The sequence below is a fragment of the Cyphomyrmex costatus genome, unplaced genomic scaffold, assembly GCF_001594065.2.
Source record: "Cyphomyrmex costatus isolate MS0001 unplaced genomic scaffold, Ccosl1.0 scaffold193, whole genome shotgun sequence".
Taxonomy (NCBI): domain Eukaryota; kingdom Metazoa; phylum Arthropoda; class Insecta; order Hymenoptera; family Formicidae; genus Cyphomyrmex; species Cyphomyrmex costatus.
The window spans coordinates 5,554,631-5,566,224 of NW_017275965.1; the positions used below are offsets into that span (position 1 = coordinate 5,554,631).

General features: G+C 41.8%; 1 protein-coding gene across 1 annotated transcript in view; it reads left to right on the plus strand.

Moving 5' to 3' along the window:
* Positions 1–11,594, plus strand: part of Shrm (shroom) — a 67,760-nt gene that overhangs the window by 8,816 nt on the left and 47,350 nt on the right. The window lies entirely within an intron of this gene.

Here is an 11,594-nt window from a genome sequence, read left to right on the forward strand (position 1 = left end):
TCTCTCTCTCTCTCTCTCTCTCTCTTTCGATAAAGAAACGAAGATCCCCGAGGCCGTCCTTCCAATTAATAAATTCACCTTGTGTCTCTCTGCTCATCCGTCCCTTCCCGCACGCATCTTCACGTGTCTCTTCGTACCGGACACGGCGTAATTTAAGCCGCGCGACGCACAGCAGGACGACACCACACCACGACCACGTAATAGCGACCGTACTCTAAACGCGCGTATGATTGCGTGACTTTGCGTTTTCTCAAGTCATCCGGAAGTCCCACGGCAGCACTGAGCCGATCGATTCCTCGAGCGCACCCTGTATTGTTGTTGCGCGTCGATTAACAAGTAATTCGATCGAATTGTTAGCGCGCGTTCGCGATATCAAAGTCTATCGGCAAAGACGCAACTGTGTGACGTTTCGCCTCGATTCGTATGCATTGCAACAACAAACCACCGAGTACACCCTCGTGGCGATACTTTAGGTATTAGTTATTAACCGCCCGGCCGGAAAGCGGATGCCGACAAGGTCGAGCACGACGTGCTCCCAGGAAGACTTCTTTCCGCGTTAATTAATCAATTCCCCTCATTTCTCGATTATATGCCGAGAGCATTGCCAATGGCGTAACTGGGCTTATACGCTCGGCGTATGCCCGGGGCGTAATGATATTATTCCTGCCACGATTTACCGCCCGATACAGATAACTGACGACCAAGAACAGGTATTATGTACGTTCCTCCTCAAGAAGAGGCAAATCGATTTGTCCGCTCGTTAATAAACGTTCTGTCTCTTCACACAATTTATCAAAAAAATCTTATACTGTAAGATTACACGTGTATTATTTTGGATAAGAGAATATATATGTGGATAATGAAATACGTATAGGTATATGAATACACATATGGAATTTTCAATTTTTCGTAATAAATAGGAGCAAGTACAACTTCTTTCCTTTCCAAAAATAATACAAAATCTAAGAACAAGAAGATGGGAAAGAGATGAAATACTCGATGTTTAATCTATGCAGTGAATAAATGCATAATCTATATGTGAATAAATGCGACGATAAAGAATTCATCGGTTTAACACAGCTAATTTTTTTCCGTCGTACAAAAGCGTGGAGTTGAATCTAGAATTCCGATATACGTGTACGCATGTACGTGCGATGACTTCTCTTCTCATGCATTTACCCGTTTCAATATTTTGCTCGCTCGCCGGAATCCTGCGCATCGCCGCGCGCGGAACCGATTCGCCGCCTCGATAATCGTTCGATTCTTTTCGTGTTTATCGGTACAAGAGCAGGAAGAACTCGCGCGTGGTTGTGCGAATGCGAGTCTCGGCTCCGGGGGCCGTTACTCCAGGAAATCGCATGCGGTACTACGCATTCGCAACGCGCGAACGTTACGTATATACTGCGTGGCCTGCGCGCGCGCGCGCGAGTCCCTCGTAGCGTGTTGCGCCGATTCTTTCCGGCGTGCTCGCGCGCGCGCAGAGGGCAGATAAGGCGAGCGCGATGCAACCGTGGGAGGAACGAACGGGCCGAGATTCTTCCCGCTTGAGAGCCTTTCCACGTTTCCACGAGCGACCTTATCCCGCAAGCGACAAGCCGCTCGTTTTCGACCGAACCGCCACCCGACCTCTTCCGGATGCGTCGCCGCTCGGTAGTCATTGCGAAAGCCGGATTACTTAATCCTTTAGCTGGACAAAAGGTTTCTTCAGCTGCGCAAATGAGCCCCGTTGTTGTGCTTCAGACATAACATGTTTTACGTTTTACCACATTACTTGTTTAAGACGAGGAGAAATTCTTCTTTAATCCGAGAATGGTCACTTGGAGTATTTTATGTCTGATTCGGCTAAAAATGTAAAATAAATTGTTTAACATATTTTCTTTTTTTAAAAACCCTTCTACTTTCTAATATTACTTTTTAATAATTATTATTTACGAACCTTTAAATATACAATTTCATCAGAAACTTATAATAAAAAGTAAACGTTTTATTAATTACACCTTTATTTCTTAGAAATACTACCGTAAAAAGCTGCTTATTCCGTTTGTAATATTTGTTTGGTTGACTTAATTTTTTCAGAAAATTGTGCATAAATTCATAATGTTCATATTTTCAAATAATGGATTGAAAAACAATCAATAATATTCAACATGTAATAACATTAATAATTTTTAATTGAAATGTAAAACCACCTCAGGTATAGTCGCTATTGCGTAAAAAAACAATAAGGTAACTATTCCCGGATTAACAAAGGAATGATTCTAGACTCTCTGTAAGATACAGCATCACACTGTACTCATATTAAATAAAAGATAATTCACACGAAGTATTCGCACTATTTGATATTACTTCCTATAGACATATATCCAAAATTAGACATACATAAGACGTCTTAATAAGAGATGTCTGGGTTTATTTTTCTCTGTATTACATAAATACTACGTGTGCTTCGTTAAGTTATCATTCGTGTATATTTATGCAGTCGCATAAAATTCGCATGCAGTGAGCGTAACTATGTAACGCCTGCGCACTAAAAGGGTTAATGCGTGGAGCCGCATAAAGAACGACGGATGCGAAAGTGACTCACGTGGAATGGAACGTGAACGATAAGGTAAAGAGTGCGCAGGATCGCACCAGTATTTAAATAGCGTTCTTTTCAACTTTACGATAATGATGTGCTTTGCAGCTTCGCATCTGTTCGGGCACGAGCGCGTATTTCACCCCGCTTTTAACATACAGTGGGCGGAAGGCGTAGATCAGTGTCTCCTCTATGAGCTGCTCTGCATATAACTGTAAAGAGAACCAAAAGAACCGCAATCTATCCTATGTCGTAACTAAATTTACAGACACCGAGAAATCGGCGTGTCGAATCGAGTACTCTTAGCATCCTTTCGCGTCATTCGTTCGACATAATTACGGTGCGATTCTGCTCCATTAGCATAGAAGTTGCGTCATTTACGTCTGACGAAAGCCTACATGATGCGCGCCATAAAAAGCGCCGGGCTTGGTTGCGATCGCACGAATCAAGTCCTCCGAAGTTATTGATTTCGCATCTACAGAGCGCGGGGTCAATGATCTCGCCATTCGAGCTGGCGAGATCGCGATTACCGGCGGCGTGATTTGAGAAACGAATTAGAGAAATACAATGGATTATCTCGGTATCAATCGATTGAACGAAAGAACACATCTGTGTGTTCTTTTTTTTTTTTCTTTCGACGCCGGAGATAAACACTCTTGCTGGTCCTCTGAATATCTATGAGATCTCTTAAGGAGGTGAAGAAAGGAGAGAGGAAGAAAAGAGAATTATACAGATAGATAATCTCTAGTTTAACAAATGGAAATGGGCGAGTCAAGAACCACTTGCGCCGGGTCTGCTCGCGTTGCGTATTACTTGTCGATTACTCACGATAATTACTACCGTAATCGGTAAGTATAAATTGCGCATTACAGCACCTTTCTTTTATCCATCCTTTGCTTTTTCGCCGATCGTGCGCGCCTTTTGATCTCCCGCTATACAGAAGTAACGGCGCGACTGCGGTGGAATCCAAACGGGCACAAAAATCACGGGGGGATTGAATCACGATCGACACCGATCGCATTTCACACGGTGATTCTGGGCATAGCATTTTACACAAGTTCGTGAAATCGATTGATAAGATCGAAGACCCTGTCGAACTTCGAGAATCGTCTTTAGATAGTGTCACGATCTTCACCAATATTTACGATCACGGTGCAAGGTATTTCACATTGTCTACGAGGATAGCTTCTGGTATCCTAACGGTTGCACGCTTTAACAGGCTTGCATAATTACAGGCGAGTGATTGATCGATCGTCGCTGTCAATGTTTGATATTAATTGCTTCGATCGAGGTTGTAAAGAACTTTGCGTGAAAGTATACGTTAATCAGGCGGCGTAATACAGGCTTAATGTTTCACGCGTAACATCCATATCGTGCTGTCGAGTTATGGCCCGCACTTTCAAAAAGGAACATGAACTCTCGACCGCGTCGTGGGCTAAAACGACGGAAATTACGAGCCCCCTCGCTTGGATACGAGTGCGTGATCCGCCGTATTTTACCAATTTATCTTTTTCTTATGCCTCGCCTTTCTACTTCATGCTTTATGTCTTCTCCATTTTCGAGTGAATGCCTTTTATGCGGGTGGGAAAAGAATATTTTTAGCGGTTACGTCATATTTTGATGGAAAAGTGTGTGTGTGTGTGTGTGTGTGTTACTCAATTTTGCAATTATTGATTAATGATTATCAACTAATGACTACAACGGCAAACTTTTTATCGCTAGATACTATGATTGGCGTCGATAATAATATCGTGATAATTTTCTGTAAATAAATAATATCCGATACGTATATATGTATATACCGACGATCTCGAGCTCTACTGTAGTAAATTGCGAAGACTCGAAACGAAGGAAGACTGAGAAAGTTATAAGCAGAGACTCTCACGGATGCAGGCTCTCATTATTGTCGCGATTGCCAAGATGCGGACTTTTCCATAAGTTTTTCCAACGCAGTCAATAGTCTCGTTTGAAAATAATTTTATCTCCCGTTTGTAATCGTGCTCGAGAAGCGAAAGCGGTTTCCTTCGTCGACTTTCGGCCCATCAAATCTTGCAACTATCATTGACTAACTTCTGCCATGAATGTGCGATAGGCTAAACGCATTTGGTTATGCTAATTCAAATCGACTGCCGAGATGATTGCAGCGAAAGAGGGAATTGGATTCGCCTCATTACCATAAAATGACGATGTGACGGATGGGAAAATTGATTGGCGTAGACATGTCGAAGCACGTGCCATGACGGTTGTTTTCCTACCCCCCCTGAATGAATAATGTTTCTCCGATTATTATGTTCGTTTGGTTGGTGAAGTTATGTACGCACATGACCGACAACACTACTCCTGTATTAACATTGGATGAACTGAAAGGAAAGACGCAAACGAAAAACGTAATCGATTACTACGTGATTATATCATGCACTATAATCATGTGCGTCCGATATCTAGAATATTTGTGGACATGCACACTGATTGACGTGGAACAGACATGGATTCATATAATAAATATCAGCATCTATATCAACCCGCCACATCGTACAGAATACATCATCTTCGGTAAGAATCGTAATACGTCAACGTCAATTATTGATGTTATTAACATCGATATCCATCAGTGGTAGAATGTTATATTTTCGTTTTTGCAAACGTTTGAACGGATACAGGTTTAGTGATATCTGTATCAGTTTATCAGAAGGGTGCCATCATCAGGAGGATTTTATGCGAAAGCTCTGATACATCAAGATTCGTAGAAGGATAATTTTCTCATAAATCTGCCGTTACTCGAGGAGTCCCGTGGCATTCCTCAAAACGCGGATAAGCCATATCTCACGCAGCTGGATCTGTCCTCTGCTGTCATATAGATTGTGAATTTGTAGCGAGGATTCTTTCGCCGTGGCCTCATCTACGGGCAATCGACTACCTACTCATCTACTTCAAGAACACGTGGCAGGACATCGTCTGGATACTCACCGACGCGAGCAGCTTGATACATGACACGCGATGCAATACCGTACTCGGATATATACCACGGCATCGAATAGAAGATATACGACACGCGCGAACGTTGTACGAATAACGATTTACACTGCGGCGCTAAACGAGGCTGCGACGTAACGATCAATTCCGTACGTCCTCCGCTTACTCACGGCCGCAAATCAGACGCTCCTCAAGGGGTATCTATACATTCGACATACTTCCACGCTGGCAAAAATAAATTATGGCTGTATAGACATAGACCGGTAATTAAGCAGCACATAAAGTATTGGAGCATTTATCATAGGATAGAGAGGGAGGAATATAGGAAGAGAAGATTTCCTGGTATACCGCCGAGACGTGGAAAACGCTCGCGAGCCCAGCCATCGGGATGAGAAGCGGATTTCTCATCTGCGCGTCCTACGCCAGTGAGATTGCACCACTTCTGAAGGCGTGCTCTGAGAGAGATGCTCGTACGGCCTGCATTTTCAGCGCGACACACCGGTACCGGCGATGGCTACCGTTGGAAACGAAACGGTGAAAGAGGCATACGACGACGTATGGCGCCGCGCGGAGTCCATGCGAGAGACGCGAATTCGCCAACGCGGACGCGCAAGAGCCGAATCACAATTCTGGCTGGGGATCAAGTCGACTCCGGATTTCCATGAGCGGCCCACGAGATGCTGGCGAGTCGCTTCTGTTGTCCCGCCCTGGTTCACACCTTCCACGCAGCATTCTACCTTCTCTTGTCCCCTTGCCCTCGTCTACCTTACATCCTCCGGCCTTCCATTCGCCTTCCACTCGCGCGCTCGTTCGCCCGCTCGCGTGTGCGCAGGCCGCCAGCCTCGCATTGAATTTACCGCTTGGAACTGCCTCGAGAAAACCAGACGGTTCGGCGATAAGCCACGCACAGTGTCGTATGTCTTCTCTGTGCTCGGTTAAGAATTCTTCTGCATTCCCCATCAATTTCTTTTTCTTTCCTCAGACTAGATATCAGGAACGCGACCTACGCGAATTTCGCTGACCTTCATTGTTCCCCGAGCAGCTGTCGGCCATAGTTACTGACATCTCGCAAATTCTTTGTGTCGGCTTCTTACCGAAAATTCTCTGCGTTTCAAGTCAAATGGTGTAGAGTCTAAAATCTTATAAATTATGTTATTAAACGTTTTAGATCTCGACAGAAAAATAAAACTGTATCTCTCTCAATGTTTCATGATTAGCAATATTACAGATAATGATAATAATCCATTCAGAGAAAAAGACACAGTAATGGTAACTATTATACAAGTATTGAGGTAATAATTATACAAGTTTTATATGTAGAATTAATGAGATAGTTAAACGAGCTATTTTATAATTATTACAATTATAAAATAATGTATTCAATTATGTACATTAATACTACATATATTTAAAACTTGTATAGTTGTTACCACTATATTTGTCTGAATGTGATTATATTATAAGAATTCGATAATATTTAAATGTTTCGAAACACACAAAAGTATACATGTATATTTATATACGTTTAAACGTGTGAGATAAAAAATGTTTTTATCTTTCGTTAATTGATGATTTACAAATAAAATTGCGTAGAAGTACGTCATCAGGGTGCGTCGTCGTGACGAATTTACATCTCTGAGTCACATCGGACGAAGTCCAACTCGATTTCTAAGAGCTTTCCTTACCTCGTACGGTAGATCGTTCTCCGGAATTACGTGTATTCGGTATCCAGTCAACGAACTCAACATGCATTAATTACGTGATGCAACGCTTTCGCCCCACTGCGGATCTACTCGTGTACCTTCTCTTTCTTGGTTGAAAACCAGAAGAGCGCGACTTCTTTTTTTTTAATTTTAACTCTCTTTTGGCGACTCGTTCTTTATTCTCATTAAAACCGCATAAACAATAAATACGGACCAAAACGGAACGTTGCAAAATAATATATTTTTGTGTGCGCAAACTTTCATCAGTACGGAAAGAACAAGTAATGAAATAATACTCCTTGCAGTATATGACCATTAGGTTTTACTGAGCATAAAAGTAGGTATTACAAGTTAAGTAACAAGATACTCTTTACATGTATCTACTCACTAGCAACATGATAACTGACGTAGGTCCTGCTGATAGAGCACGATCGTCCATATTGAGAAAATCAGGCACGTAGTAAAAGAAACAATCTGTTTAGATCTTAGTTTCAAATTGATCGATATCCTGTAGATAAAATTATTTCGTTAATAAATTAATTGGATTATAAGATAAATATATGTACTCGTATAATCACGGAACTGATTGTCCGCTATTATATAGACAATTTCTTAAAATTGTCGTCTGGATGTGTTAAAAATGATAATTTTACGCACGCATTATAATGTTTAATAATTTATGTATATATTTTTAAACAACTATTTATGGATGACTAATGTTGTCACACTTGAAGAATAGTCTAAGCAAATCATCGATATCACGGCGTACTGCCCGAGCAATTTATTCCGTCACTATATTAACTATGTGACGACGTATAATATAATGAAAATTGCAGACGAACATTATTTTGAACTGCAATATAGTTATTGAATTATATCTCGCAACACATTACGAAGTATGTACGTTCCCACCATGTATAAACCATCGCTAATCTTAAAGAGTATACATACATTACGATCTTCTTTATGATTTCCTCGCTGGTAATTGTCGCGCGTGAGACTTGCTCTCGTGCATGTCGGCGGGAAATTAGTGGGAACATCGAGGTGACAATCTTTCCCTCTTCCGTAAACGGCAGTCTTTACTCGCTCTCGCAGGAAATAAATTCTAGCGAATTTATCACGGCGAAACTCGACGCCGCGATGATACCGTCGGACAGTCGACAATTTACGAGGCGTGATTTAGGGGCACGCGGTCCGTAACGCTTTAATACGCGCGAGAGTTGCGCCCGCCTCTCTATCCGACTTCTATACGCGCATAACGTGAGAGCGCAGCGCGCTGGCATGCGCCTTGCGCCATCGTCAGTTCCTCTGTTCCTCCTTCGTTCCGTTTGCTTCTACGAACCGCACGACACGCGTGCGAATGCGCCTCACGACTGCGGAAAATAGGCGCGTATAACGCGTAAGTGCATCAGTGAATGAACGCACGTGAACGAATGTCGCGTATCCGCCGACTCGCGCAGAGGTCGAAAGAATCAAAGGGTTCAATAAGATGCTTCTCCCCGTCGGTCGGTGATGATCCTTGTAATTTGCGCTGTGATTTTTGTCTACGCTCTACGTTCTACCTTTTTTCCCCGTCGGTCCGCAAGCGCATTTATGAAATCACCGAAATCGGCGAGTCGTTCCTTCGCTACATTGTTGCAATTTGCAGTAATGATCACTCACGCGGCGTATTCCCGTTGGCAGTCCATGTCGGAAATTATACGCTACGTTGGTGTTGCGTGCACGAAAAGAATAATGCGGGAGTCGCGCATCAGCAGCAACCGATAACTCGTACAAGACGTAAAGAAAAAGAGAGACGGTCTACGTGGGCGTGCATAATAGTTATTGGATGCGGTACTCCATTGCTCCGACGAAGCGGTAATTGAATCGCGCAGAGCTTCCTATCGCGGAAGTCTCTATCGCGATTCATTCGTTATAAAACCCAGTATATCATGCGTGGCACACTAGCCTACTACTCGCCTTCGTGCGAGAGAAATATGCTCGCGCGGACTCTCCGATTCGAGAGAATATTGAAATAGTGGTAGTCATTATGTGTCGATTAAGGTGCCTTAAAAATCACGATTCCGTTCCATGCGTTTGTCCCGTCTCGTTTCTCATTATGCAAAAACCGCAACATCGACACGCCCACCGTAACAAACTCAATTTACCGCACGCTAGTTAATCATGTGTTTCTATGTTTCTAATATGCGGCTATTATAGCTTCATGTCCAATTGATTAGTGGGGAAAAATCGGTTTCGCTAATCAGACTGTTATGTATTATAAGGCGAATATCGCGTTTCACGGACTATTTCGAGATACGATTGGGTACGGAGTTGCAGGATTACGCATAAGAATTACAACCGTCTATGATCTGTCGTATCTGATTATAGGTATACGGCCGGTGCAGTGTATAGTTAATAAATCCGCTACTCTCGCGCTATTATATTCAGAGCGATCGTAATTTCGATATTTCCCAGCGCTTATCAACAACTACCTGCCAAATATTGAAAGCATTATCGACATTATTCACATACCGTGGTATATATGGTACTTTCGCCTTATTATAAAATCGTCCGAGTATTTTTACGATCTCCTACGCGCCAGTATGCGGGTGATCTAACGTTCGCGATGCGTGCTCCGGGTACGCGTTGCGTGCCGTTGAGGCTTCTTGCAATTAGGAATCATCATTGGGCGAAGTCGGAAACTTCGTAGGTCGCGTGGGTAAAAATCGGCAATGCCGGATGCCTCGGGGGCAGCCGATTCCAGGATGATTCGCCGCACGTAAGATTGCGAAGTTTTACCGTTCGCGAAACGGCGCTCTTGGCTCCGCAAGACCGTTTTCTTGCTTGTTCATGTCCTTTTTTTATCTCCTTCTTGTATACTTCTCGTGATGTAAGACATTTATGGGAAAATGACGAAAATATTTCGATGATGAGACGAATGAATCAGAATCGAATCTTCGTGATACATAACATTATTATTATTTATTTTAAAACTGGAATTAATACGTGTATTGTATTCAGGCAACACATAGTCTAAAATTGGGACATAAGATATCTGAAAGACGATTCGTGAGAATCCAATGAGGTCCAATTTCACAACTCATGGTTAACCTTTAACCGAGGTTTAACTTATTCCTTAGCTCTTTCTAATTCTAGAATTGAAAAAGATGAGAAATGAGTTGGACTTCGGTTAAGAGTTAATAGTGAGCTGTGAAACTGGATCTAAAAGATGTGTTTAAAATACTTTAAAAGACATCTTACGTTTCGATTTTAGACTTTATATTGTCTACGCAAAACATAGATGCTCTTTTGTTATACTTTCAAAATCTTTGATTCGATCAAAAACTTGTGATTAAAAAAGTTTGAGCAATTGTCATATTTCAAATTAATATATCAATGATTTTTCATTAATTTCTTGCGGAAAAAATGATTCAGTATTTTGATAAATAGTATTGACCATTCATGATTCTTAATGTTAATGTAAAGGTGCACTGTTAATGTCATTGTTTTTACAAAGCGCTATCGCAATCATCCTAGGAAAATATTCAAAGCGTTTTACAATTTAAATGAAGTAAAATACTCGTAATTTATGATTGATCTACGACTATTTAAATTAATCGTAGAACAGATAAAAACCTGCTTGGCGAAAAGTTAAACGAACTTATACCTGGCGATTTCTTCCGCGTTGGAAATATGCGATCGTTTCTACTTTACTTTTTGGCATCAGTGTTCCTCGTTAAAAGCTGTCATCATTCACGCGCTCCAGAGACCCCTGACTCGGAAGTAGCGTTATCTATCAGTCTCATCAATCATTTTGCTGAGTGTGCCTCTATATTAACGCGACTCATTACTCCTCTGTCGCCCGAGAGTTAACTGCATGTATACGTGTCTCTAAACTCGCCCAAAGGTTAAATAACCAGTCGTAAGACGTTTTCCTCGGATTTTATCTCGTAACCGATACGCCCAGCATCCAGTCCTACAATTTTGCATTTACCATTGCAGATAATGTAATTTTTCTCGCCAATAGAGTGAGATTAGCATGATGCTGCTCGTACATCTATGATAATCGCTATCGTTCACATTACTAGAAAACATCCACGACGATGTATCACAAGATGTCGAAAAATTCACGTTAAATTTCATTTGAAGCAAAGATTGAAACCGATATAATTTTTATAAGCTAAATTATAGTTACATTATATATAATTTTATACGTTTTTGTTTCGAAATCTAGAAATAAACCTTCAATGCTATATTCAAGTAAATTCCGAAATAGAAAAAAGAAATGATTACGCGCAGAGAGAGAGAGAGAGAGAGAGAGAGAGAGAGAGAGAGAGAGAGAGAGAGAGAGAGAGAGAGAG